The sequence below is a fragment of the Candoia aspera genome, chromosome 3 (assembly GCF_035149785.1).
Source record: "Candoia aspera isolate rCanAsp1 chromosome 3, rCanAsp1.hap2, whole genome shotgun sequence".
NCBI classification, from domain to species: domain Eukaryota; kingdom Metazoa; phylum Chordata; class Lepidosauria; order Squamata; family Boidae; genus Candoia; species Candoia aspera.
The window spans coordinates 11,406,212-11,433,657 of NC_086155.1; positions in this window are offsets into that span (position 1 = coordinate 11,406,212).

Consider the following 27,446-nt stretch of genomic DNA (forward strand, 5'->3'; position numbering starts at 1 on the left):
GAATCAAGATTCAGATGTGACATGCCAAAATTCTTGGACTTCCAGGGAAAGTGAATATTACTCTTACTTATTCTTATTATAATGGGGTAAAACTAGGATTGAAACTTCATTATGAAAGCAGTTGTACAGGGCAGTTGGTAGCAGCCAGGAAAGAGTGGCAGCAAATTTCCCCATCTCTCCAAATCGGTAGCAATTTCAGCCTACCCTTTTCATATAAAAAAAATGTGAGTATAATGTTCAAGTTCAGTTTCAATTTTTTTTTCCTGGCCTTTAACTAGAGGAAGGAAAAACAAAAGAAAAAGAAAAAAATATTTCTTTTCAGTGTGGATCTCCTACAGTCTTGAAGCTAGGAAACAGAATTTCACAATGTTGTATGAATTGTATGGTACATATAAAAGCCTTGTCTGCCAGAAGAAAATCAACACAGAATTCATCCCAATGACCAGAGATTGCTGCTAGAAGAGGGAAAATAAGGTTTTGATGCATTCTCAAATAAAACGTACAGTATAAAACACCATGTGATCGATTCAACCTCTTTTATGCAACTTGGATAAATATGATGTGCTATAGGAACCTTGCAGTATGATATCTGGTCTATAACAATGCAGAGGTGGTAGTGCATGTTCAAATGTGCATTACAGTTTATTTCATTTGTTCTCTTCATCTTCCTCTTCACAGATAAGGTCTGAGCAAATCCAGGCCCCTAAAGCATCTGAGTGAAATTCTGGATTGCTTTATTTGGTTTCTCCACCCACCCAAACCATTAAATTAATGTTTCAGTATTGTAACAGATACACACTAAAAACAGTAATGCTTATTTTGAACCATCTGATTCATACCATACCCAAATGTATGGAACCACTTATGTATGTATTTAAAGGTCCCCTTAAGTGTCATGTCAGTTACAAGCTAATTATGAGCTGGGAGTGTGATGATGCTGGTTTAAAAAAAAAGTAAACAAAATTCCAGCTTACATCCAGTATTTTGGATAAGAGCTCCCATCAGCATCAGCCACCATAACTAGGGATTGGGGAGATTGTAGCCAACAATAGCCAGAGTGGATCATGTCCCCCCCACCCTGAAAACATAGCAGTCAAATTACAAGTGACAATTTCATTCCATTTGCTGCATCTGTAATGCCATTTCCAACTCTAGACAAAGTATTTTAAGGATCATTGGCAATTCTCCTGCCCTCTGCTTGTACCTCTTTAACCACATGGTCCACCAACCCAGGGCTTACATCACAATTCTATGCAGTCAACCAACTCTGGTTACTTCATATTAGTCCAAAGGGTACTGAGAGCAGAGAGAACATAAAACAAATTAGCAAGTAAACCATTTGGGGAAGGGTTGAGCTGAAAATCACTAAGAAGATTGTGTGCATCTTTCTATTTCAAAGAGAAATGTTTTCATATTAGGGGTGTGGGTACAATGTTTTGCTTCATTATCAGCAGTAGCTGCAGTTCTGTTACCCAGTGAAGGGACATGAAGGTGATGCTGGTAACAAACAGGGCATCACTTTGCTTGATCGTGCTGTTTTGAAAAGTTGCTTTGCTTCCATAACTGAGGAAGTGAAGGACTCCTCTGAAGATCTCCATAGCCCCAGTGTTAACTGTTCTGGAGCAATTCTGTCCCAATGTTTCATGGAAGTGCTAAGACACCCAAGATAATAAATAGCAGTTAACCAATAATTATTGCCAATGCAAGATTAACAGCTAAAAATCTTTTCCTCATCACCAGCCTCCTCTTTGTACCTATTTGCATTTTAATAGCTACCCTCATTCTGCAGTAAAAATTGCACATTTTCTCCCAGTTGCTCTTTGAATGCTACATTATAATTTTGAGGAAGCATCTTCCATAATTATATTTAATAGACATGGAATTGATTGAAACACTTAGTGGGGGGGGGGGAGCCAGGCTAATTTTGTAAACAAGCCATTGTACAGTGACCCTCCCCCATGAGTTTGTTCTTTGAAATCTCCTAATTAATTTTTAATTAAAATGCTCAAAGATGCTATTATACTTCTTGTCGTAAACTGCAGTCTTATGCAAGGGTAAATGACTTTGCTGTTCAGAACGATTATATTAAGACCGCAGTTAGTGGGTACATGGCATTATGAAGAACCCTGTCCAGAATAATCACCATGTGGATGAAGTGTTTAATGTGTGTCCCAGATATAGTCTTGTGGAAGGCATAATGTATTTGCTCATGACATGCAAATAGTTTTGTTTTCTTTGCTACATCTAAATCTCAAAGGGGTTATATCAAGGCAAAGCACTCTCAAATTGAGCTGGTGATTTTGTAAACATGTCCATGTTGTTTTCTTGATAACAATATGAAAGTGGTTTGCCACTGCCCTCTTCTGGGTCATTTACTTGGACTTTTTAGTCTAGTGTATACCCCTGCAACTTCCTGATGGCATCCCACCCAAGTATGAATCAGAAAATCAGAGGTTTGGAAAGAACCTTGGAGAGACTCTAGCAGGATCCTCAGACAATTCCAGACAAATGGCAAATGACAAAGTTTGCTTGAAACCTCCAGTGATGGAGGACCCTATAACTGCAAGAGGCAGGTTGTTAGCTCCTTAACAGCTCTCGCAGTCAGGAAATTCTTGTTTCAAATCTGGATCTCCTCTGAAAAGCTTCCATCCATTGGTTCTTGTCTTGTCTATGTTTTGTCTGTGTCTGTTCTTCTTTTTTGAGATCAGCCAAGTTCAGCTAAGTTTTGCCACTCACTGTGTCTACATACTGTATATATTCCTCTCTGACTGCTGAATGATGAATTCCTGATTTTCTTTCTATAAAGGGTATCACTAAATACAAATTGACAAGTTGGTTATGGAATGTGCAACATTTTCAAACTGAAGCAGTTCACCAGACTCTTAATTTTGAAGGCAAAGGAGGCCAGATTGTTCAGAGGTTGCATCCTGATTTATTTCTTTATTTATTGGCTTTGTAGACCACCCCATTCCAACACTACCAAAAAAAGGAAAAAGGATGTTGGTTTTGCCAAAAGTATGAAGTGTCATGAGACATAATTAGCATAAAAAACAAGAAAATACATTTTATCATAGTGAAGACTAGAAGACCTATATACCTGCTTGGTCTGCTGTCCAGGTGCTAAATGTTGATGGGAGCATTCTTTTTTCTTGTGGCCTTGGTCTTCAAAATGGACTTGGACTGGGTAACCAACCTTCCAATAAAAAAATGTTATTTGATAGCTATTCAAAGTAACTATTATTTGGCACCCTTCAAATAGAGGAGGGTGCCTGAAAGTTCTCCCTTGGGTCAGCCAGTTCTTCAGAGAAAGGACTTCTTCAAAGAGATTACTGTCCTTAGACTGTCTAAAACTTCCATCTCAAAAAAAGAGAATCATCCTCAGCCTTTGTTTAATGATTGCTTCTCTTTTGTCCATTTTAATACCTATCTCCATCCAAAGAACCACAACAGTCTAATATGGTAATTGAAAGTGCAGTGTGTTATCCTGAGAATAAGGTTGAAGTCACAAACAGAAGATTGTTAATGGCATAAAACTGTGCAAGCATATTTTCTACAATATCAACATGTTAATAGGAAAAGGAGGGGGAAAGACCTGAGGACAAAAAATAATAATTTGCTGATTTTTTTCCTCTCCCCTTAATGAGAACCATCTACATCAAGTTGAATTCTTCTTCTGCAGTAGTCACAAAAGCTATATTCCCTGGGCAAAACATTCAAAACTGAATGTATTTTTAGTGAAAAGTACAATTTTGTTGTTAGAATTGAGATAGGCAAAAATAAAGATATCTAATCTGTGAGGGGGAAAAAAAGATGCCTGTGTTTCCAATTTATTTCTCTTAACAGCATGTATGTTCCTTTGCAGACATTGAAAAATATGCTTGCTGACATACTGGAAATATGTTCTACTTACTTAGCTACAGTATGTATGAACACAGGTAACAATGAGTGAAAATATATCAGTTTTACTTCTAAACCTTTGCTGTCTGTAGTCACCAAAAGTGAGGTTGACTTGGAAGTTTCACCTAGATTTAACATAGTTATTTTGTTTTAAAAATAAAACAGGAGAGGAAAATCAGCTGAACCATCTCATGCCCTCTAGTGATATGATCCTGTCTCTGCCATCCCCGCCCCACTCCTCCTCAGCCACTGAAGAAAATATTAAAATATTCCCTGATCTTTCCTATCCAAGTATCCTTTTTTTAAATACCTTCAATTGTGTCAGATTCTCAGAGACTGCCTGGACAAGTCCCTGCGGTTTTCTTGGCAAGGGTTTTGGGAAGTAGTTTGCCATTGCCTCCTTCCTAGGGCTGAGAGAAAGTGACTGGCCTAAGGTCCCCCAGCTGGCTTTGTTCCCAAGGCAGGACTAGAACTCACTGTCTCCTGGATTCTAGCCTGGTGCCCTAACCACTACACCAGACTGGCTCTCAAGTATCTATTAGGCCTGCCCCATATTAGCTGTCAAGCTTGGACAAGGTCAGAGAAGGGTCAAGTAAATAAAGATAATCAGGGTTTGTTTGTTTGTTTGTTTTTGAGATTAGCACTATCAGTCATGCTGGGCTATAAAGCAGAATATATTATCAAATCTTATCAAATCTTTTAACAAATGTAATTTTCTTCCTGAGAAGGTATTTGTTAAGAAAAATGGAGATTTCCTATTACACCCATCTGTATAAATGAAGCCTGTTCTCACTGCATATCTCTTCTTAGCATCATGTGTACATATTACCTTTATTCTGTGATCCTCAATATTCTGAATACGGACTGAATGAGGTTGGCACCGGAGGCATGCATGGGATTTGAACAAAAACTGCATCCAAAAGCCAAGTGGAATTTGCCACAAAGCAGGACCAGCTGCATAATGATAGGATGGGAGTTGGAAGTGAACTCAGAAGTCATTTAGTCCAACCCTCTGCTCAGTGCAGGATCTCCTAAAGCAGGGTTGCTCAACCTTGGCCACTCTAAGCTGTGTGGACTTCAAGTCAAAGCTGGCTGGGGAATTTTGGGAGTCAAAGTCCGCACAGCATTTCAGACAGGCAGCTAAAATGAGGTAGCCTATTCCACTAGTTAGCAATTCAGGAAACTCTTACTAATAGAGTTTGACATGAATCTGCTTCCCTGGAGTTTCATCCCGTTCATTTAAGCCTGCTCGGTGGGTCACTGTTTTTCACACTTCGCAACTTTAAGATGTGTGGACTTCAGCTGACATGGACACTCTATGCTCTTCCTGTTACTACATTCCAATACAGTATTTTCCTTTTTAGCAGCTGTGTTGCATCATTGCATTATATGCAACTTGTGAACTACTGGAACACCCAGATCCTTGTCATATGTATTGCTGCCAAGCCAGGTCTCCCTATCCTATACATGTTCCTTTTTCTTTTTCCTCCTCCAATGCAGGATTCTACTTTTTTTCCCTGTTACATTGCATCCTACTCATTTTGACCCACTGTTCTGTCCTGCCTATTCCTTCTGAAACTTCTCTTTCTCTTCTAAAGTGTTAGCCACTCCTTCTAGGCTGGTTTCATCTTCAGAATTAATAAGCATCCCTTCAAGCCTTCATCCAGGTCATTAATAAAACTGTTGAACAGCACAAAGTGAAGACAGAGCCCTGAGGCCCTGCACTCAGTAGGACTTTCCAAGCTAATGCAATGCCATTTATAAGTATTCTCTAGGTGTGGTCATTCAACCAATTATTCCTCCATCTAATGGAGGCATCATCTGGCCCCAACTTTACAGTTTATTAATCAAATCAAATATCTTTATTACTGTCTTTGACCAGCCTTTACAATAGAAGAAGAAAAACAGTTTAGTTCTACAATTCATTATCAGAGGAAAAAAAGGAAAACAATAACACAGTGAAACAACATATCTAATTAAAAGTTTTGCACAATTGTATAATTTGATAAAAAAATATCTGGCTTTGCATTAGGCCCCTTTAAACTAACAAGGAAAACATTGCAGGAATACATTTCCCAAGAACCCTAGGCTCAAATACGTAGATTTACTGTAGCAAAACTATAAAGCCATTACAAAAGAATTCCAGCAATTTGCTGTGTATCAAGTGCAAGTTCTATTTATAACAGTGTTCAAATCTCTTAAGCCTCTTTTTTTCCACCTGCTCTACATAAAGAGTTAGAAATGAATCTATTTGGGGTGGGAGATACAGTATCCATCTGGTCTCTGTTATGGTAAGAAACTGATCTAGGTTGTTTATTTTGACTGTGCAAGAACTAACTTTCACACTTTGCTGAGGTCAAGGCATTTTCGCACTCTATCAAGCTAGTAACTACATCAAAAAAGGAGTCAAGATTAGAATGGCATGACTTGTCTGTGACATGCCCATGCTGGATTGGCACAATTGCTTCCTTCTGTCCAATGCTACCTGCTTTCCTTGCTTCTGTTCAAATGCTCTATATTCAAAAATCCTCTTTGTGTGTTTAAGTATAAGCCATTGGCATAAGGGTTATTGACAAACTTAGATTTTTTAATGATTTTTTTTCTTTTTCTTTAACAGTTAAAACTTTATTTAGCAATCATACAGCATATACAGATAGATAGATAGATAGATATTCATCTCCCTCTTTTAAAAGGCACATCAACAGTACTCTGTGCTTGTTGACAGACTTAGAATTTTGAAGAATGTCATCAACTTCCGTGGGAATATATGTTTCCCTGGGGTTTTGAACATACAGTATTTCATCTTTAAATCAATCCCTAAGGCAAAAAGTGTCCTTACTTCTATTAAAACACAAATGCTTACAAGTTCAAACAGATGCAATCGTGCCTAAAAATTACACAGCTTAGCGTGGTACAACATTCATACAATCAAGTAATATCGTTTTTGATTTGGAACGGCTGCCTCGCTGCTGTCTAGTTTGTAGGGTGCCTATTTGGGATTTTATTCATTTTGATTGTCTGTTTTAACTCAAATTGTATTTTTAGCGTGGTTTATTGTAAACCACTTGGAGAACTTTGGCTATTGGGTGTACTGAAAATTAAATAAATAAATAACTCAAATAATTCAAAATGAGGGTTTTGACCCATGAGAAGAAATTAAAAGATCTCTCCCTCCCTACTGTCTTCCTCAAATACTGTTTTCCTGCCACCTTGCTTCCCCTCCTCGAGCAAGATAAAAGGTTAAAAGTTACAAAATAGAATGGGTTCAGTGCAAAAGGGGAAATGTAAATGTAACAGAAAGAGCTAAGAGATCAAAATGTGACAGGAAGCCCCAAATGTTTATACAAAAGGTTCCCTTCAGACTTAATCAGAGACCTGGTAAGACAAAAGGTTGCTCCTTCCAGAAATTAGCAGAGCCCATCCAGGTAAACACTCATCCCCAGCCAAACAGATCTCCATAATCAAATAACAAAAGATTCCTTCCAAGGTGAGAATTTATTTATTTATTCATTCATTCATTCTATCCCACCTTTATTATTTTTATAAATAACTCAAGGTGGGGAACATACCTAATACTCTTTCCTTCTCCTACTTTCCCCCACGACAATAACCCTGTGAGGTGGGTTGGGCTGAGAGACAGCGACTGGCCCAAGGTTGCCCAGCTGGCTTTCAGGCCTAAGGCAGGACTAGAACTCTCATACCACACCTGATTGGCTCTTGGGCTGAGAGAGAGGGACTGGCCCAAGGTCACCCAGCCGGCTTTCAGGCCTAAAGCGGGACTAGAACTCTCATACCACGCCTGATTGGTTCTTGGGCTGAGAGGGAGTGACTGGCCCAAGGTCACCCAGCCAGCTTTCAGGCCTAAGGCAGGACTAGAACTCTCAGTCTCCTGGTTTCTAGCCTGGAGCCTTAACCACTAGACCAAACCTTCCAAGCTAGTAGACAAAAGCCACAGCCCAGCAGGGAACCCAAACTATCTGAGAATGGGAAACACAAACAGCAGGGGGCCTGACCACAGAGTGCTTCCTCTCTGAACCCCGGTAAACTACACTTCCCTAGAATTCCTAGAGAGCACCCCCTGCCAAGGAACCGGCTAAGTGCACCTTCTCAGAAGTTCCTAGAGGGCGGGAACACTTTTGCATAACAGTAGCCAAGCTCTCATAAATAAAGAGCTTGTGGGGAAAATACAAGTGTGGCCACCTCTGACCAGCAGACTCTGTACTTCATGCTCTCGGATAATAAAGTTCACCTCTGTTCAAACAATCACCTTTCATTCCCTGCTCAGAAGGGACCTGGTAAGATTTTCTTCCAACAGGCCTTTAAAGCCCTACCTGGCTTGACTCCTAGGTACCATCTTTTCCAGGAAGAACCAACTGATTGAACATTGTTCTCCCACTGGGTAGAGGCCTGGAGGCAGTTTTTTTCAGATGTAGAATACTCTCTCCAGAAGCCTGACTGACACCAGCCTTGAGATCTTTGGCCAAAAGGTTAAAACTAGTTATTCTGCACAGATTTTGAGAACAAATACCATCCAATATCGATGAGTGCCTGTGGGTATGGGAATTGATATTTCTTCTATGTTAATGAATAAAGCCAAACTATAAAATACTCTTTTATGAAACACTTCAATGAATGACTATATTCCCTTATTATTTGCTTATTTTTCAGATAAATACAAGTAGTGCCCCAAGCAATATTCCTGAATTAGATTTTCATAAAGTAAAAGTTCCACTACTTGGAATATCTCTATGGTGATATTCCATATTAGCAACTTTTCTCTCACTTTCTGGAGGTCTGATTGTCTAAGATTCATGCAATAATGTTATGACTCTAACATTTCTCATTTTATAGCCTTTCCTGTTCTAAGTTCCACCGATACATTACCCTCAAATCCAGGTCAAAGTTTGGGTAAGGAAAATAGGATGCTTTCTATCAATTATATTTCCATTTCTTCCCAGCATCATTATTGCTTCATTGGCCAATTTTTTTTTTCTTGGAGATTGTCTGCATTTGATTCACTGATATTCTCAGCCAAATGAAATTATGTGGATGGTTTTTCCTTCTGTCACATGGTGCCTGCAGTAATTTATGGCTGAACTCATTTTCACAAAATCATTTTTAAAAAATGAAACCCATCTCTCAGCATATTTATAAGGCTAGCATTGCAAATTTTAGCATATTTTGTACCCAGACAAGAATGTTACTTTAATAAAAAAAACTTTAAAACTCTTGTCATGGTTTCTGTGAAATTTAACACAATTCATATCACAAAGCTTTCGCTGGCAAATTTCACCTCCCTTTAGTGAAAAACAAAAAAGTAACTGACATTTTTAGTTCTCCCCTGCTACACAATGATTCAGAGAAATCTGTGATTCTTTCCAAAGCAAATCAAACCCTTCTCACATCTCTAGATTCAGCCCTTGAATCAAACCTTATGACTGATGTTCCAACCTGATTAGTTGGAAGTGTTGCCAGTCCCTGATCTCCACTATATAGATTGTAACTATTTGCTTTACCCTCACTCCTTAAAAAAACAAGTGAAAAATAATGATTAAAGTTGAGGGTTAGTCAATTTCTGCAGAGTTTCTTGGTAGGTAGATAAAAATAGCAAAAGTTGAAAGCAATGTCTTCTCCTGCTCTCCCCCCACAGAAAAGTGCTAACACAGTGTGAAAGCACTAGCATTGTGGTGTTAATGAATCAGTGCTGAGAAGCCAGATTTACCTCCTAATGGGTGCTTTAAACTTAAAATGACCTTTATAAAGCGATTTGCATCAGCAATGATCACCCTGATTGCCTATTCAAAAAGCTCTTGATCTAGAGATAAAGGTTCCCAACAATCCTTCCCAGAAGGGGAGATAGAAAAATTATATCCTTTGATTTTATGGGTTATGACAAAATGTCTCTTCAACCAACTAACACACATCTTTATTATATTCCAAGAAGGCATATGAATGCTTTCTTTTTGTTCAGTTATTCTCTTAAGCATGAAAAATGTTTGGAAGAGAATTAAAAAGTCAAGGTGGTAGGTGTGACTGGTTATCAAAGCTTCAACATCTTTTAATGTGTTTCATGCACATCACATACAGATAAAAAGGAATGGGCCTTGGCAGTTATGCTCTCCTTGTTGACTTTTTTGACCTTCCTCTGCCTTGCTAATTTTCACAATAAACTTTTAAGATGGAATTATAAAAATGCCAGTACATAATGGTTGCAAATACCTGAAAAATTCTACCCAATAATTGAATCCTGAGTTATTGCAATATCTGGAACAAAGGGTCTTATATTTAGATTCTAGAAAACCTCATTTTTCATGCAAAATGCTTCATGCTTGATACACTGGGGTCAAATAGCTAAAGAACTGCCAAAATTTGTCCTACAATTTTTAGAAGTTGTTTTTTTCCCTGTGAAAGAGGCTTCTAGTTCCTTTTTTAATTATTTTTTGTTCTTAAAAGAATGAAGTACAAAAGAGAAAGAGAGAGAGAGAGAGAAAGAGATTAATCCAAAGAATAAGTAATAAACATAGATTAAAGGCATTGAGAAAGGACTTTCTAGTAACACATGATGTTACAAGACTACAAGCTTTCCACCTTATTTTCAAAATGTTGAATAATTTAAGTTTCTCTTGCTAGTGTTTTGGAATTTGCTTTCTTGTTGCAGAGGGTTCTGCATTGCATGTTCTTTTTTCAGTTGTACATCTGAAGCTACATTCCCCAATCTGAGGGGGAAAAAAAATGGGAAGTGGATCCTCAAGATATCTTGACTTGGTATTTTAATCGGCATATAGGACACCAAGGAGTTTTGTTTGTTTGTTTGTTTGTTTGTTTGTTATTCAAATTCTGTTACTGCCCATCTCCCCCAAAAGAGGGACTCTGGGCAGTAAAAGGTTACAATATTACATGTGCAGACAAAGGGGTGCAGCTTTGATCATGCTGCCACAACCATTCTCATGCCTTTTTGAACCCACCCATCTCCAGGAGATGCTCAGAACGTAACTAAATCAGTACAAGAAGTCAGGAATTCTGAGCCTTTCGCTGGATGGCACACTGCTGTGTACAAAGTATAAGGAATTCCCTGCACAAGAAGCAGTCCAATCTAAATTGAAGATGCAAGAAAAAAAATATTCTCCAGCTTTCATTTTAAAGCAAACTATGTTAATTTGCATTTGCAGTTATAACAGGATCAGACCATAGTTCTCTTTGGCTTGACATGCCTCTCCAGACTTGGGGCTGCAACTCACAGTTCAAAAATTATGTACTTCAATCTGTGTATAATGGGAAATTGCCTACAAAAGTGTGTGTATCCAGAGGGATATGCACAAAAGTGTTTGCAAAAGTTATGGCGTGTTTTGAACATGAACCCATTCTGGCCTATGGATTTTGTGGCCTGGCCTGGCTGCCATTTTGCTGGTGTGAGCCAGACATTGGAGTGAGAAAAAGCAGCTTGGTTTGGGCCTTGAAGAGTAGCTGTGCTGTCACAAGACCTGATGAGCTGATCTGGCTGCTGGCCAGCGCTGGTGCAGGGGGGATTTTGAGTGAGCAGTCCCATTGGTTCAGCAAGGTATATAGGTGTTGGGGACTAGAGCCCTGGAGGGACACCTGCCTCCTCAGTTGCTGGGGGACATGCTGCTGGTCTAACCCAAAAATTGGAAAGAGGAAAAGGAGAGGAGAGAAAATGTCTGTGCACAGAGTGAATGGAGCGGCTGAAGAGAAAAGTCAGTGAGAGAAGTTAAATGTGCAGAGTAGTTGTCAGTTCCTGGTTGGGAAGGGAGAAGAAAAGTCCAGGGGTGGCTTCCCTGGAAGAAGGGAAGTGAGACCCAGAGGGACGAAAGCTCCACCCCAGAGCTGAGACCCTGGTGGGCTAGGAAGGATCCCACTGGTTGCAGGCGGCAGATTCACCCAAGTTCCTGGAGGGGACGGAGGGGATCGGCTGCCTGTCAAGAAGCCCTGGGTTTTGGGGAAAAACTGGCCAGAAGACCCTGAGAGAGGTTCTCCCCCAGTGCAGAAATGGAAAGTGTTTGGCTGAGCTAGAGAAAGTCAAGTAACACAACAGACTCCAGTAATCCCAGTCCATTCCTTCCCTTTCCATTCTCTCTCTTGTCAAGCCCAGGAATGGTGGAGGGAGACAGAGAGAAAGGGGGAGGAAGCAGGAGAGTTAAAGGGGGAAAGTTGCTGTTAGGGAGACCTTGGAAGGGAACCCAACACCAGGACAGTGTTGTTTAGTCACATTAATAAATCCCTGCTGTAAATATCTGTATATAGTAAAAAGCAAAAAAGCTTCCATTGTTGTGCCTTTCTGGGTGAATTGCCACCTTTGCAAATCAATACACCCCTAGTTCAAAAGCAAACCCTGTCACACTGTGACACCCATACAGAAACAATAGGAAATAAACGTAATGTTCAAAAAATGAGAAACAGAAAAAATTAAAAATACACCTTACTCCTTAGGAATAATCACATGAGTTCTGGGAACAGTGGTGACAAAAAGCAAATGACCCTCCCAAAATGCTTTCTGGAACAGAAAATAAAATTTGTTACTGAAGAACAGCATTATTACTATTTCTAGACTTTTGTTTATGAGTAATTGCAAAACGGCAGTGCTGTAGACTGATCCACATTTTCTGAAAAGGCCCCACTTCCTAAATTAATGCATTTCTCTGACATCACATCCAGTAATATACTATCATGCTGACTCTTTTTCAAGTGCTTATTCTATAAGGAAGGCAGCATTTGAAATGAAAAAACCATAGGTAATATGTCAAAAAAAGCAATAAAAGATCTTCTACTTTACTGTACCAATCTCAAAATGAAATTTACACATAGAACTTGATCATCTAGATGCTGTTCTCCCCTTTTACAATAAGAGTTGAAAATTATCTACTTCAGCAAGAAAGATGGAGAATGAAGATAGAGAGAGAGAGAGATGGATGGATGGATGGATGGATGGATGGATGGATGGATGGGAGGGGGGTAATTTGTTGGTCCCCAGTTTCATTTCTGTATCCCTACAGCCAAACATCCATGTCAAATTGCCAAGTAAGACCTGGTGTGGTATAGTGGTTAAAGTGTTGGATTAAGAACAGAGAGATCCAGGTTGAAATCCACTCTCAGCCTGAGAAAACCCAGGTTCATCCACTTCAGCTATTGGAAGCTACCTAGGTGACTTCGGACAACTCACTTTTTCTCAGCCCAACCTACCTCACCAAGTGGTATAGATTATGTATCTTTGGTATAGATTATGGAGAACGTCTTTCATGGGAAAGTGTTATTTCACAAAGCCTTGTCAGTATTCTAACACTTGAACTTCTTATCAAATTTGGGGGGGGTTGTGAAATGAGAAGTCTGGAAGTTGAAGCTCACACACATCTGGATAATGTTCAGATTCAGGAATGTTGCACTGATAGGCCTGCAGTTAGTGGTGAATCTTCAGTCTCTCCGTAGGTTACTAGTTCTACTCTCTGTATCAGGTAGCCAAAAAAGCTGCTAGAAACCAGCACTGCAAGAGAATGAGAATGACAGCTAGTAACTACATCTGCTGTTGTGCCCTCCCCTATTTTGATAGTGGTAACAACAAAGTCTCCCAAAGAAGCTCAGAGGAGTTCATGCAGTCAACTCAGCATGGTCCTGAAAAGATGAGTAGGCTTAGAAAAGATACAGAGCATGTACCTATTAAATTTGTCACCCACCACAGTCAAATTACTCTCAGAGGCTTACATTGTCGTCTAATACATGGATCCAAAACATGGTATCTATGCTATAATATTAGTAAAATAAAGGTAGAACTTTAAAAATGCACACATGACAAAATACATGGACAACAGCTTTAAAAATAAACAAATGAAGCCAGTAAAACAAGCATGCTGCAATAATAACCATTCCAATGCACTTCTAAATAACTCTCTTTTGAACAGTTTACAAAATGTTAATAAAGTGGGAGCTGACTGTATCTTAAGGGAAAGGGTTAGGGCTACCTGCCAGTCTCTATGCCCCTGAAAGTGGGGGACTGTTAAATGGGTCTTTTGGGATATCCGCTTTGGGTGATTGGAAAAGATGGCCTTGGAGATACCTCAGAGCCAAGCCATGTAAGTGTAATGGTTGCCTATCCCAAACACTCAGACTCACAAGGTTACTTAAATGAAATCTGATTTATTAGGGAAATTATGGCAGATACAGAGAAAGCTGAGAATGACTAAAAGCGCGCCAAATACAAACTAAAAACCCTCGGCTCCAAACGTAATCCCTCCCCCCTACCAGCCATAGCAACCACCCCCCTCCCAGGTGCTGGTAACCATTTTCCACACATCCTGGGAAAGCAGCCTTGAACACATGAGATAACCCAAACACATTCCAACCCAGCGTCCAACAGATAACAACTCCCTGACGAGGAATCCTCCTTTCTCCTGAGATCAAACACGTATCAGGCAAATGACATGCGAAACGTTACGATGTACCAAGCACATTGAAACGGTGAACGTGACAGTAAGGTTATAAAGGTTAAAATCATCTCTATAACTGTAATACCGTAAACAAGTATATTGACTCTGGTCCATGCCTCCTTCTGCTCTCAAAAGCTACAGGCTCTTTGCTTGCTTGTTAAAGATTGGAACAGCAGGAACAGGCTTTTGCCTCCAAGTCTGTCTGAATGACATGGCACTCATTTAGAAGGAGAGATCCACTAGAGGACAGTTTGATCTTTGACAAAGCTCCCTCCTTCCTTCCCTAAATGCCTTGAAGCTGCTCTTAGTAATTACAAAATTGTCAGTGGGAAGGCTACAGAACTATACCTCTATCTGTTCTGTGTGTTCAAAGCAAGGAGGTTCTTTTTTAAGGAATTGCATATTTAAACTTGCCATCTGAAATAGACAGTCTGCAACAGCACAATCCAGGTGCTCTGCACCATGTTGCTTTGAGGTATGTTTCTCCTCCCACTTGCACTTATGTGGAGCTCCACTTTCCTCTGAGTGCTCTTGCCAACAAGGTTTGGTAGGTAGATGTATGAGAGAGGGTTTCTTAGCTTTTATGTCCATCTATGGAATAATAAGGGACACGGTGGCACTGCGGGTTAAACCGCTGAGCTGCCGATCGGAAGGTCGGCGGTTCGAAACCGCGTGGCGGGGTGAGCTCCTGTTGCTCGTCCCAGCTCCTGCTCACCTAGCAGTTCGAAAACATGCAAATGTGAGTAGATCAATAGGTACCGCTTCGGCGGGAAGGTAACGGCGTTCCGAGTCGTCATGCTGGCCACATGACCCGGAAGTGTCTATGACAACGCCGGCTCCAAGGCTTAGAAACGGAGATGAGCACCGCCCCCTAGAGTCGGACACGACTGGACTTTACGTCAAGGGAAACCTTTACCTTTACTATGGAATAATTATCATAATTATAACAACTCATACTGACTCTTAGCGCCCACATATGTAGACCTTCTTCAGGATGATCAGTCCCCAGCCTGGCCCTTCAGGTCTTCCAATCACTGCTGTAATTGAGTCCATCCATCTTGCTGCTGGTCATCCTCTTGTTCTCTTTCCTTCTACCTTTCCCAGAATTATAGACTTCTCAAACATCTCAAAGTATATGGAATACATTCTCTTAAGAAGCTTATGCTGCTCCTTCTCCATAGCTTCTCTCTTCTGACATTTCTTCCCCATCCTCAGCTTGCCCCACTAAGTGACTTTTCACTTTGCATTTTACATTGTAACTCAAAACATTTTAAGAACCTTATCTTTCCACAATAAAACTGGACTGTAAATATGCCAAACACTAACACTAGTTCAGACCACTGGCAGGTCTCCTTTCCACATCAAGATTCCAGGGAGCTATCAAAGCCAAATTTCATGTTCTCAATAATTGACGGGCCAAGCAATTACACTGTTAAATGATTAAAGTGAACACAGAATGTTCCATCAAAATGATGTTCTTGAAAGATCATAAAAGATCTCCAAAAGGAACAAGGAAAATTACAGGGAAAATGTAAGTCAATGATATCACCACTACCAAAACATTTATAGATGTTTTGCGGGGTGGTGGGGGAGTGCATGTATGGTTTCTGTGGACATTAATCGGCCAGGCTGTCATTAACTAGGAATAGGGTCAGTGAGGGAACTGCCTGCCAGCTTTTCCACATTACATTCAGCTACTTCGGCACATGTCTAATTAAGAGACTCCTACTTGAGTTCCAATTGACAAATCACTACATCTATATGACAGGCACTCAAGAATGCTTGAGGATTTAATACACCGAAATGGGGTAATAGTCAGGGCAGTTCTGGGGAAAATTTCTAATTACTTTCTACTTCAGAGGTTAAAAGCAAAATTGAATTGGCCACTTCAGATTTTCTGTATTTGATCCAGGTAGCTGTGCTGTAAAAGCAAATATCCAAAGCTAAACGATACTCTTCAGTACTATGTCAAGGCATCCCTTCCTGCATTCATTTTGCAGAGCTTAGTCCTTACTTTTTCTTTGTTTATTTGTTTCTCATTGGGAACTACAGGCAGTGGAACTTGCCTGACCAACTCTGGGCTCAGAAGCTAAGCAGACCTGGGCCTGGTTACTTCTTGGATAGAACTCTTCCAGGAAATTCCAGGTCTGTTAGCTAAACCAGGAAAGTGAATTAAAAAAAAAAATCTTAGAAGAAGACAGCAGCAAGCTTTCTATGTTGCTGCCCAGATAATTTCAGGTGAAGCTAAAAGGAGGAAATCTCAGCCTGAAGGTGGATTAATTTTATCCATACCAACATCTCAGTGAATTTAATTTTCAGTGGATAAAGGAGTTAAATCAGTGACTTGCCACTGGAGAACAAAGCAGGAAAAAAGGGCCAGATCAATAACTAGCCAACTGATCACAAATCATGCCAATAAACACAGAATATCCATTCTTTTGGATTTTGTGAAATGTATCATTAAAAAAACAGTTACAAAATCCTCAGAGAGTAGTGAGTAATTACACTTTTCTTTGAAAAATCATTTGCATGCCAATCAAAAGGCATAGTGCCTAGTGAGTAGAATTACAGCAAAAGGAGAAGGCGAGGCTTATATGTTAGGTAATTAAGGCCATACTTTTAATTAACTCTATATACACTTATATGTATGAAGAAATTTAATCTGTGCAGAATCTTGCAGTGGCTTCAATCTGTTCTTATGCAACCTGCTTTTCCTCCTATACATCTCACTGCATCTCCAATGCATCTTCTATGCATCTTGACAATCTACCTACAGAAGTTGTTGCTTCTCCATCTCTGGAGGGTTTTGAGAAGAGGCTGAACAGCCACCTTTCGTGGATGGTTTCACTGTTTGTTTTCTGCAGATTGCAAGGGTTGTGCTAGATGATCCTTATGGTCCTTTCCAACTCCACAATTCTATGATTCTGTGAGGGAATGAGGCTGGGATTGCTGTCTGCATTTGGGAAAAGCAGCTGCAGCCAGGCAGAAATGCTTCTTATCCCTAGTTCCCCAAGGATAGGCTCAGCTCATCCTTTCTCTCAAAGGACAGTAAAAGTATACAGAAACTTGAGAGGAGGTGGGCTCATTCATTCATTCATTCCCCCAATCACAGTCATCCATGTCAGCATTCCAGGTGTCTGGCTAACTGAGCCACACCCTGGCATTTTCAGGTCCAGAGGAAGCCTCACCCCACCTAGGTCCTTAGCCTACAAAAGTGAGGGTGTGTGGGAGAGAAAGGGAAGAAGGCAACCTGCAGACAAGGAAGTGGGAAGCGACTTCTGGAATGTATGACTATTACAGGCAAGCAAGAGAGCTATCAGTCAACTGCCAAGACCACAAGCTATGGTAAGCAGCCCATTGTGGTGTGCTTCCTGCCTGGAGCCTGGCTTAGAGCTTGGCCTGGAGTTCGGGAGCAACCAGAAGAGGAGCAACCATGCTGAGGCAGCACCTCATCCCAAGTGCAAGAACTTTTGGAGGGAGGCAATGGTTGTATTCCACTTTACAAACTTTAAGGCATTTATTTGTTATAAGGATTAATCATCAAAGACTTATTCATGTGGCTACATCAACTTGCAAAGCCTAGGAGGGTGGCGTTAACCCAAGGCAACAGGAGTGGTGTGTGCTACAATAAAGTATTTTGTACAGTTGTCTTCTACACTGTGGTGTGTCCAGTCCTGGGAAAACAAAGAATCCTCACAGATTCTGGCTAGGCAAACTTAGCCTACTTATGACGTGGAGCCCACATATAATCATCTATATTCAGTCCATCTGGCCATACCTTTATGTCCAGTAGGAGGTGCTCCCAAGCTGCCTATCCCAAAAAGTTGTGTGTGTGATCCAGATAAGCCTCACAGAAGATATTTTCTTAACTTCCCACAATGAACCACATTCAAGATAAATCAATATGGGAAGACTCTATTCCCCATAACATTGCTCACTGATTCATTTCTCTTTCTTTCTTGTACTGCCCTAGCATAATAGACAACACCTGCTTAATAGTGGCTAGTTACTCAGAAATAACTAAATCTGGATACAAATGGCCTTTTAAAATTTTCCACTAAAGATATTGGCAGAGAATCTTACTGTTCTGCAGGAAAAGCCCAAAAGGAGGAATTCTATCATGATGTCATCTGTTGAGATTCAGCTGAAGCCTAGGAAGCCAGGACATTTGCATGGGGCCAAAGAGACAATGAAAGGCATGAACATACAGATAACATAAGATAACCATAGATAACCATAAGATAGCCATAAGATAACAAAATAAGTACCAGAACACTGATTTCCACTATGACATTCTCATATCCTTGCGAGAATTTCTCAACTGGAAATGAAAACTGGTAGAAATAAATAAATAAATAAACACTAGAAACACTAGAAATACTAGAAAGTTACAAATCTTAGTTTCACTTCCACATGGAGTCTTTGCAGCAGTTCAAAAGCTATCTGAATGCCTCTGATCTCATGACATCAGTAGGTTTGGCTGACTAATTTTTGCTTCCACAGCCGTTTATTTGAATCTCCTGATTATCTCTGCAACCTGCAGATTTGCAGAGAACAGAGAGGTAACCTGTTCTCCAAATGATGGGACTTCAGGTAGCTGTACTGCAGTGCTTGTCTTGAAAGGGGAGCCTTTCAATAAAAAACAGTCAAATATTCATCTGTTTTATAGATTTCCAAGGTTTCCTCAAGAACCTTAACAAGCTATGACTATTTGCTAAAACAGACAAACGAACCGGTATGTCCTGTTTTAATTTGTCTGAAATTAGTGATAGGTAAAGGTAAAGGTTTCCCTTGACGTAAAGTCCAGTCGTGTCCGACTCTAGGGGGCGGTGCTCATCTCCGTTTCTAAGCCTTGGAGCCGGCGTTGTCCCTAAGGACCCGTCCGTGGTCATGTGGCCGGCATGACTCACGGAACGCTGTTACCTTCCCGCCGAAGCGGTACCAATTAATCTACTCACATTTGCATGTTTTCGAACTGCTTGGTGTGCAGGAGCTGGGACTAGCAATGGGAGCTCACCCCGCCGCGTGGTTTCGAACCGCTGACCTTCCGATCGGCAGCTCAGCGGTTTAACCCGCAGCGCCACTGCGTCCCTTTTGAAATTAGTGATAAGAACATACTAATAACAGAACAAAACAGCATTCTAAAAATGTGAATTAAGAGAAAACAAAGAGCAAAAATCAGTAAGATGTATAACTTGAAATGATCTCACTTAGTATTCTTCTGGGGTGCTATTGTGGCACCTTTTGGATCTTATATCTTGTTACTTTTAGTGAAATGGAAATCAGCTAGTGTTTCACTAATCAGTGTACATTTCCGCAATAATATGCTGTGCAGAACGCAGTGACAGATGCACTTGGCTCAATGGCCAAGCTACCAAAGGCGGAAGATGAGAACCTGTAGAAATTGTAAGGAAAAGTTTGCACATGTTAATCTTATTGTCATCAGGGTATAGAGAAGTTTTATTATGGAAGATTAAAAATGTAATAAAGCTCAAATACAAGGAAGAAATTGAAGTCATGATACAATTCATGCAGAGATCCTGACAATAGGCAAGCATAGTCTATAGTTTATGAATATCAAGAACCTGGACGGAGAGTTAATTCTTCCCTGCCTTTCTCTTTCTTTCTCTCCCTGTCTCACGCACACACACACACATTATAATGTGCATTAACAAGGCAAAAAAAAAAATGCATTCATGAAGCATCAGGATATAGACAAAAGAACTGAATGAGAATCTTGACACCAGGAGATTAATGGGAGATTGAAAAGAAATAAAAAAATTCAATAGAGAGAGACCAAATATATTGAAGCTTATTGGTTTTCTACTGTTAAGATCAGCCATATTGAAGTTTCCAACAGGGAGGAGGGAGGGTTGGAAATAGGATGAATTATGTTATGGGACGGACCATATTCCTTATTCACCTCCTCATTATTACATACTTCTTCCAGCAGGGACTGTGGAATTGTACATAATCAATCGGTCAAGATCAAGACCTGATAATATTAATCCTAAAAATAACAAATGCAATATGTATATTTTTACGCATGTCTGAGAATAAATGGAGTGGTTAGCAAATGGTTCGACACTAAACAGTTTTTCTTTACAGATTGCCCCACTAATTCAAAACTCATTTTGGACAAATATATTAAATGTTAATGGTTTGTTTTTCTACTTTCCTCATTTATAGGTGCACTAACAAACAGCTCTGTGTTCCCAAGATATAGGCTTCATTCCCCCCACCCTTGGGGGGGGGGCGGTTAGTTTTGTAATATGAGCAGATTTTGTCTATTTTATTTCTTCAATAAAAAAAGGCATTTTTAAAAAAGGAGCATTCAGTAAGATGAGACATGTTGACAACTTGTTGTTCAATTAATTTATGGATAAAAGTATAAGGAATGCTTGTCGTAGCATTCAAGGCGCATTGTTGGGGTCATGAATGTGTGCATACTGTAATAACCACATGTCATGTTTTTGGGTGAGGGCCCATAGAATTTGCAGCAAATCATAGAAATATGTGATGATGTAATGAGGAGTATCAATCTGAAAATTAATAAATCAAAGAGCGAGGTAATCAAATTTGATAGAGAGAATGGAGCAAATGACGGCAAGCACACTGAGATTGTCCGTACGGAGAGAATGAAAGAGTATTAAATTACAAAACAAATATATGGAAGAAGAGTGAATGGACTGAGAAAAAGGGAAAGACTGTGAAAGTCGTTTTTGGATGGAGTTGAGATTCTCAGAAAGAAAGAAATTTAAAGAATAAAAGTCAATGTATGAGGCAAGGAGAGTTTGTAAGGATAGACTAATCTGGACAGGCATATTGAATGGTGTTGGTATAGCCTAAATGTTGCTATATTTCCTTTTCTTTTTCTTAGCATTTGCCTTTAATTTCCATCCCTTACTATCTTATCACTCCTTTTCTGCCCTAACCCAGTTACTTGCCCCAAAAGGGCCAATACATGATGAGCATTTATTTATTTATTTACTAACTAGATGTACTGTATATCCCACAATTTATTTTGTGCAATGCAAGGTGATATACACAATGCTCCCGCCTCCTACTTTTGTCCCCACAGCAACAACCCTGCGAGGTGCGTTGGGCCAAGAGAGAACAACGACGGGCCCAACCATGCCCAAGGGAAGATTAGAATTTACAGTCTTCCGGTTTTTAATCCAGCATGTTAACCGCTACACCAGACTGGCTGTCTCTGGTGTGTATGTACATAAAAAAGTCTAAACCAGTATTCTCAACCTTAGCAACTTTAAGATGTCTGGACTTCAACTCCCAGAATTCCCCAGCCAGCCATGCTGGCTGGGGAATTCTGGGAGTTGAAGACCAGACATCTTAAAGTTGCTAAGGTTGAGAGACACTGGTCTAAACAGTCACTTGACAGAATCATTACAGTCACGTGCAGCAAAACCATGTTCACATATGACAATGTTGGTTTCTTTTTGCACAAGTTATGCTTCAGAGGACTCCACCTGGTTTATCAAGGGATCAGACAATGCCTTTGCCTACAGAAATCAAGCCAAGTTTCCCATGCCATGTGGCTAGTTCATGGCAGAGACAGAGATGCTCCTTCCAAAGTTGGCAACTTGCTCAGCTGGAACTAGCCTGTAGTCTAATCAATATATAATTCAAAGAACAGCCCCCCTCCCAGCTCTCCCCAAAACAAGCTAAGGACATTTCAATTATTTTGCTTAGGCCACATTCCAGGTAATAAAAATCGATTGGTTTCTTCTACTGCTAGCAAATTCTCATTTGGTCAGTGGCAGCAGAGGAATATTTACAACTCTCCTAAGAAAGCATTTTCCCATTGCAAAGTAAAGTACAATTATTTGTCAGAATGTTAAAAATGAGGCTACAGAAAGTCATGGATTAAAAACACAGACAAACGTTGGGCAGGGCATTTTCTGAAGCATGTGGTCCCGAGCAGCTTGAAGTCCCAAGTTATGAGAGTTAAGGTATAAGAGTTAAGCTACAAGAGATTTGTCCCTCCCTTTAGTGGCTACAACACCCAGAATTCTCTGCAGGCACAGCCAAAAGGAACATTAAGTGAGAATGCTGGGAGTTGCAGTCCCAACATATTGAGTGTGTGCCAGGCTGAGGATGGATGGCCAAGGAAATTCAGGAATGATGGATGATGCCTGCATCCTGTGGTGAGAAGGAAATGGATCTTGCACAACTTGTGCCAGACCATATGGATAACCTATAGGATAAGCATTGATTAACTGTTTATTTAATTCACTGAATTAAATATAGGAATTCAGTTCCACCAAGAAATTCTGTATTTTGGGGAGAGGGGAAGTTTTCTTCTCTGGTCCCTTTCCTGTTGGCAAATCAGTAATTGCAATGATACATTTGTTCAAAAATTCAATCTTCTACTGTATTCCTAACCTCCTACAGAGGGTGAAAGTACTGTGGATGTAGAGCCAATCACTCTGAAGAGAGGGGGCAGTGTAAACTCATTATCAGATAGGCCTCTTCCCACACCTCAATTGCACATTCCACACATGAATCTCCGGCAACAGGAAACACATTATCTATTTTAATTCTGACATTCCCTTCCCATCCCTTCCCTTCCCTTCCCTTCCCCTCCCCTCCTCTTTCCTTCCTTCCTTCCTTCCTTCCTTCCTTCCTTCCTTCCTTTTTCCTTATCTATCTGCACATTCTGAAGCTGAAGAATGTACAGTATCTGAATTGTTGGGAAATTATATATTTAAAATATCAGCAACAAACTATGCTGCCCAGGGAGAGCTTGTCTATCTGGATTATACCTCTGGTCCAAAAAACAAAAAGAAATGGGGTGGGGGGTGGGGAGATACTTGGGACAGAACAACCAAAAAAGAAATGTTTCACCAAGGAGCTGGCTGTGCAATCGAAGCAGCTTAAGAATGTAGAAATTCCAATTAAAAATTAAACCATTGAAATAAATAAATGATAATGCTGTATCAAAAGATGAAGGGAACATGTGGATTTTAGAGTGTCCAGATGAAAAATCTTTGTAAAGGAACTTGGGACGCTTAAGTGAAGGGGGGAAATGGACAAGAGAAATGAGTTCTCCGTTGCAATCAAGGGAGCTTTCTTCCTGTACTAAAGTAAAGTTTTCTAGAGGTTCCTGTCTAAGAAATTGCACCTATTCCAAAAATGTTATATAAATCATAAAATCACTATTTATCTGTTAGAACAATGATGTGCAATTTTATTCAGGCCCAGAGAAGCCATCCTACATGAAGTGGGAGGTTCCAGAGCAAAGGCAAAAATTGATTGCATTTAAATAAAAATGTAATTAAAATGGGAGAACTCCATTAATGCAATACTATGCATACACTGACTCCCATGAATTTATTAATTCTCCCTTTCCACCACATGAAAAATTGCAATTCCAGGGCAAGTCTTGCAGGCTGGGACAAGAGTTGTTGAGCAGAGATGCATAATTTCTGTCTGCTCAAGGGCCACATGTCCAAAGTAGGAAGCAACAGGACCAGGGCCTCTGAGTGGTCAAAAAAGTCAAAATGGCAGGCTTTGCTTTAAATTCAATAAAATTCTTTTTTAAAAAATGGTAGGCACAATGGTGAGATTGAAACCCTGTTAGCATGACATCAACATATAGCCTATGTATGTTGATGTTGTGCACACATCCAAAGAGTGGGGCTTTGATCACATGGTAATGCCTACCATCTTGACAATGGCGACCCATCTTCTACAGACACCCCTAGCCTGGACCTGTAATTACATGGGGGGGGGGAGTTATAGGGTTATATAGTACTCTGAAAGGCCCCAAAGCTTTCAATTTTTTTTCTTTTAAAACACAGAATTTTCAGATATGTTTATAGGGTAGGAAAAATCAGCCACAAAACTTACAAGCTTAATATATACACTTCTTGGGATGCTGTAATCTTTGACTGTAGGAAAAAAGTTGTGATGTTCCAGCAACAACTTAAAATAATGATGTCGAACTTTCCTTCCCCTTGAGAAGAAGGGGGTTCACCCACTTACCCCCAAAGTCATGGGTGGAAGCCAGGTAAAAAAAATCTGTATTTAATTGTACTTCATTTAAAGTCCATACATTCAAATGCCCATTCAGTATCATTGATATGATTGCTGTTCTGTTATATATTTAATCATCCCCTTCTTTTATTAGACCCCCCATCACAATTTGATAACACCTTTTGGAGGTCTCTAGGGCCACATCCCACATTTGTGACCTTGTGAAGTATGACCTTGAAACCTTTAGGAGAAGATATGTCTACCATAACAGGTTGCATTAAAAAGGATAGTCCATGCTGTTTTTCTCACTGGAAAGGATTAAAAGCCCAAGACATTTCTCTTTCAAGTAATGAAGAAAATTGATTATTTTTGAACAAAGTTAGATCTTCTTAACTAATTATATCCACAAACAAGATTATTTGGGAAAAATGAAAAGAATCTAAATATTAAGTGGTTTCTAGGCATATTTGCCATCCTTTAGATTTTATAGATCCAGGTTGGACTAATGCCCTCAGCATACCATTTGCGGTCTACAGTGCACTTCTGAAATGTTTAATCTTTCCTTCTCCATCAGCCCCTGGAAGTTGGGATATGATAAAGGAGAACATGGCTAGTTTCAGTCTTCAGATATCCATTTTACCCCAGAAAAACCTGAACCTCCCTAAAACCAGACCCCCAATCCCTAGTAGAGTCACCTGTAAGATTGAGCATGACACACATACAAAAGGGTTGACTTGCATCAAATTAGTCCAACACTGTTCTTGTGATTTGCCCCTTCTGGATACCACTGATCCCCACCAAAAAGCACAAAAGGACTGGAAAGTTTGGACAATGACATTATCACAATACCAACCATTCCCCCAAGCTCTAGGCAAGACACAAGAGCAAACTGCAGCCCCCATCCCAGCTAAAAGGTTCCACTAATTACTTCCACTAATGATAATTAAGACTGGTGTTTTTGCACTAATGATGCTGAGTTATCTTCACTAGGGTTCAACAACCATGACCCTAAAGCTATATTTTGTTGTAATCATAATAGTGAGACCCACTAAGTTTGGAGAAGAGAAACCACATGACAATAAAAAAATCTTTCTCAATCTTCACCAGAGAATTTTGTAGCAAAAAGCTAGGAGTAAAGTTTCTCTATTCCATCTTGCATTCTTCATTTCATGCAGAGTTGGTATATTTTCAAGCACACTGGAAACAAGATTTAGGGTAAAAATTTAATTTGCTTAACATTCATGCCATGTTAAATATTAACCTATCAAAATGTGTTTAAATTTGCAACAGGCTAAAACAGTCCTTCTTTATTAAACAGTGAAGTAAGAGGGATATTTTTTCCTTCAGTACAGATCTGTTTGAACAAAAAATAAAAATTAAACATAGTATTGTGTTGTATGTCATTTTAACTTAATGCAGTATCCAGCTTCTGTGGAACTGCTATGCAGAAGTACACAACAAAATCAAATCCCTTAGCGGTGGCAGATCTTTCAGATTAAACACAAATTCTGAACAAAAGGTATTTACAGAAGCATCTCGAAATAAGATGTTGATATAAGAATTTAAGTTCAGTCCCTTGTCCCTGTGAAAAAAGAATTAAAATACTACCTGTTTTAATTCTAGGACAACTATCTCATTTCTCCTAAAATGAACAGTCAATTTCTAAATTGCAATGCAGATACTGAATTTATATTTGGAACCTTTTTTCCCCAGCAGAGCCAAAAGGATCGTGTAAAATACAGGAAGTTCCATTTCATAAAATAAGGAAATGGTAAGTTTAAAAAATCAAAATCTTTAGGTTAGAGGAAGGCTTAGCCTTCATCCTCATCCATCCACCTAACCACAACACAAACATGTCCCACAACTCTTTTTATATCTCATGTCCTCATGATGTTGCTTTGATCTCAACTCCAGCCCACAGCTAAGGCAGTTTACAGTCACTTGTAGCCATTCTGTGTCCAAAGCAGTGTTTCTCCTTGTTCTGAATAAAATTTCCAATTCCTCAAACAATGTTCGTCACAGACAAGATCTAGCATGCTTCATCAATGATGTGGTTCAGGATGCGATCACGGGCTGGGATGTAGCCAGCTTCTGGCTACTTAGGCTGCTGAAGGCATTTCCCTTCTCTGGCACTGCCCTCCAGTTTTGCCTTGGGCTGCAGAAGAGACCAGCACATGGGTTCTGTGGAAGCATCTCCAAATATGATCCCTGAGTGGTGCTTTCTGACCTGCTTATCAGATCTTACATGAGCTGATTATACACACTGGTTTAGTGCTCTTTTAAAAAGCTGCTAGACCTGTTTTTTAAACACAGGTTGAGAGCTCTTTGGAAAGTATTTAAAACAATGGCAAGCTCAGCTGCAGTACTGGAAATATGTTCTTGGTCCTTGATCCCTGTGTAGGGAAGCAACATTTCCTTAGTTCTGTGTATTTGTTTTTATTCTTAGCTATTATTTTACCACTGGTGAAATTTAATTCTTTTTTTCTATTTAAAACACTCTTTATTAAATTACTTATATAAAAAATTTAAACATAAAAGACACCTACATACAAACCATAAAAAAGAAAGAAAAGAAGGGAAGAAAGAAAGAAAGAAAAGAAAGAAAGAAGAAAGAAGAAAATTTAGAAGAGGGAAATAAAAAAAAAAGTTCGGGTTTCCAACTCTCTGAGCGGTATATCTAAATATCTTAACATCTTTTTTTTTTTTCCATTAATACTCTAAATTTAACTTCTATGGTTCCATTTAAATTATATAGTGAGAATAATTACTATTTACAGTTTATATATTCATGTTAACATTTTGAGTCAGTTCCACATATTTGAAGAAGGGTTTCCAGTCATTTTGAAAATCTTCCATATTTTTGTCATTTAATTGTTCCGTGAGTTTTGCCATTTTGTGCCAAATTAAGAGACTTCAGTATCCATTCTTCAGCAGAAGGGGTTGATTCTGCTTTCCACTTTGACGCATAAATAGTTCGAGCCGCGGTGATCAGATGTAGTAAAAGTTTTCCGTGGGTTCTCTCCAAATCTTTATCCATAAAGCCCAATAGATAAAATTCTGGTGTTTTATCAATGTCTATTGCCAGCATTTTACAAATTGTATAATGTATAAATGTCCAAT